This window comes from Vigna unguiculata, chromosome 6 (genome assembly GCF_037176805.1).
Source record: "Vigna unguiculata cultivar grain cowpea cultivar isolate G323 ecotype 2 chromosome 6, ASM3717680v1, whole genome shotgun sequence".
In the NCBI taxonomy this organism is placed as follows: Eukaryota; Viridiplantae; Streptophyta; class Magnoliopsida; order Fabales; family Fabaceae; genus Vigna; species Vigna unguiculata.
In genome coordinates, this window is record NC_140797.1 from 5,257,793 (window position 1) to 5,261,253 (window position 3,461).

The 3,461-nt window shown below is 34.5% G+C and overlaps 1 pseudogene; it reads right to left on the minus strand.

The window, feature by feature from the left end:
• Positions 1 to 588: 588 nt before the first annotated feature.
• LOC114188301 (F-box protein At1g10780-like) lies at positions 589 to 3,236 on the minus strand (annotated as a pseudogene).
• Positions 3,237 to 3,461: the final 225 nt, after the last annotated feature.

The window sequence follows — 3,461 nt, forward strand, 5'->3', positions numbered from 1 at the left end:
CCAAGAAATAAAAGGAGATAGAATCAGAATTTATTACATTAAAATTGGACATGAGATAGTTTAGCTACTCAAAGAATATTGCAATACAACTCCAATAACATCTAGACATAGATTTTAGGTATAATTACTGATTTGGTACCCCAACTTTTCAGAATGTTCAATTTGGTACCTGAACTTTAGGAATATTCAATTTGGTACCCAAATGTTTTAAACGGGTTTATATTAGTACCTTTCGTTAAGCATTCCTTAACAATTTGGCTACTGTTGAGGTGGCACTGTGCAACAAAGACGTGGCAGAAAGAAGGGTTGTGCATGTGGATTTAGTGGTAAAAAAAATTACGAAGTAAATTATTTTGTAAGAAAATTTTGAAAGCATGTTTATACCGAATTGGGGAAAAAAATTAGGGCAAGAGTGAAATGTAATCGTGATGCTGAAGGAAAAATTAGGACAGAAAGTGTGTATAATCTGAAAGCTGGAATTGGGAATTAGGGTTCTGAATTAGTGTGTATAATCCAGCAGTTCTTTTGAAACTGGAGACCAGCACATAATGTGCTGCATAAAAAATGCATCAAGATTGTCTTACTTCATTATATTTGAACTATCTTGTGGTTCATGTATCTAAACCGGCAAACCTCATCAAAAAAATCATCAGCACTATTATCAATGCTCTTCATCTGAAGAATCTTGATAACCATGGTCCTTAGATTTTTGTCGTACTTTAACATGGATTCAAGAGTGTTCATCTTTTATTCAGCATTTAATGGTGATCTCATTGTGATCACTACCTCCTCCAAACATGGAATTAAAAATCCTGGATCCCCCTGCATATGAACATCTTCATTAGATAAGATTAAATAGAACAACCTTAATCAGATTAATAATATAAAAAATGTCACTATAAATTTACATGTTTCAGACTGTTTTTCTGACAAAGTGCTATGAACATGGCTCCATGGATGTCAAATTTGCGCAGGTGGGGATGGCTGTTGAAAAAATCAACAAAATCAACCTCGGGAAAGGGTTGAAGAGCCTCGAAGTTCCCAGTGAATTCCACCTTCATAAAAAGATGCTTCACTTCACTTGCCAATTTCAAAATTTTGCATATTGCATCCCAACACCATTGAATCCCCCTCATAGACAAGAACTCCAAAGCTGGAAGGTTTCCAATCTCAACCATGTAAACTCTCCATGGAATCAATTAACCATGAAAAGAGGAGAGAATATTAGGCGTTGGGCTTACTAATCAAAAAAGAAAATTACATTGTAGGTTACTCTGGAACAAAAGAAAAGGCCATTAAAAGAAAAGTGTAAGAATGACTTTAAAATTCAATTACCTGCACTATTGAATATTGAAAGATTCCTTAAATGCTGGGATTCAGGAACCCTAATCCGACTACAACCTTGTACCTCAAGAGATACAATTTTGGATGAGGTTAGTGTTAGTGAACAACTCCTCAAGCCATAGAAATCCAGCTTACACTCCTCCAAATAGGGAAGGTCAATTGAGATTGTTCTAACCCCTTCTTTTCTAAATTCTGCTCTAGTGCGTGACTTAAATCACGAAGATAGAATTCACAGTGGGAAAGAACATCAAAGAAGAACATGAGTAAATTTTTTAACTTGAACCAGATTTGGGTAAATAATTTTACATGTTATGTTTTAATGATTAGTAGACCCTGTTTATATTTCAATCCACTAGGCTTATATTTTCCATCTATTTTGGTTCTATCATGAGCACAAAGAAGAGGAGGAATTCATGGGTATTGAGGCCATGAGGGTTGAAGAACAAAAGAGAATTATCGAAGAGCACCTGGATTATACATACTAATTCAGAACCCTAATTCCCAATTCCAGCTTTTTGCCACGTCTCTACTGCACAGTGCCACCTCAATAGAAGCCAAACGACATTAAGAAGTGTTTAACAAAAGGTACTAATATAAACCCGTTTAAAAATTTGGGTACTAAATTGAACATTTCTAAAGTTCGGGTACCAAATTGAAGATTCTGAAAAAGTTGGGGTACCAAATTAGTAATTATACCTAGATTTTACAATAAGAACATTTCTCGTGTCTTAAAGACCCTTTTCTACCCTATTGCTACATTTCTAACGTAACACCCCAATTTGAGATGTCACGGAAAGTTATAAAATGTACAGTTTTAGCGGAAAACGATTATTAACAAAACGTACTTAAGTAAAAAATTCAAATTTAATTATAAGATTTTGTAGTTCAAAACATGAATTTTCTAAAACTTTCCAAATGACAATGTCAAGTAAAAGAAATTACATCGTTTTTAACCATTGTTTTAAAAGAACTTAGTAAAAAAAAGAATAAAATCCCGAATTCACCCGTTCCTTTCGTCAATCTATTCCACACCATAAGCATATGCATTATCACCTACTATCGTATAACACACGTCATGCGATCATCGCACACACAACAAACACACAAACAAACAAATAGGGGTAAGCTAACCATAATTAATGATATATAAATGAACTTTAGCAAAATAAAAATTTTAGGTAATGCTCATCATCACATCTAAGTAAAATACTTAAGCATAACAATCACAACCACGTTCTGGTTTTCATGTCACCTGTTACCTCACCACATCATCTAGTTTCCTAGAACCAACGAGTTTGAGTCGTCCTTTCATCTTAGCACCAAACCTATCTCCTTTATTCCATAAGGACTTACGAGTAAAAACTTCGATACATCACACACTAAGAACTATACTCAGCAACATGCCAGAATTAAGGCGAAACATTTGTACCCTCTCTATTGTCTCATACAAAAGAGAGAGTGCAACACTTGAACTTATTCTCTTTCATTGCCTCACGTAGGTGAAGATGACCCATTTCCACTGTCTCACACAAGCGAAAGAGTCATCTCTGGATCTCTAGGTATAATGAAAAAACCTCACAACCAATACATTCAAGCAACAAACCCAATGAGTGGTTTCCAAACCCAAAAAAGCAACAAACAACTAAAGTACTAAGCCACTATTTTAATTTTATAACCATGTAACTGAAATATAACATATAACTAAGGAAAAACATATCATTGACATTGCAACTATAGCTATATAACTCACAATCAACAAAAATACCATCACATGATATAAGGCAAAAATAAAGCTAAAAAACACACCACTCCTCTAATCAATGTCCAACGCCTCACCTGGTGAGCTAGTTACTAACCTGAATATCAAGGTAGAAATCCACGTGAAACAACATGTACCACACATAAAAGTACCCAAATAAATATGTATCCTCTGGCCCCTTAACTTTATAATATAATCTTTGATAATTTTAACTGTAGCTATTTCTAACAAGGAAAGGACGTAAACGACTGCACTTATCCCACTAAACTACACACCACACCACGTGAAACATCACACTGCCACGGGAATATCCTTGTGTATTCTTAAAAATATACCATAAAGTACCCAATCATAATAT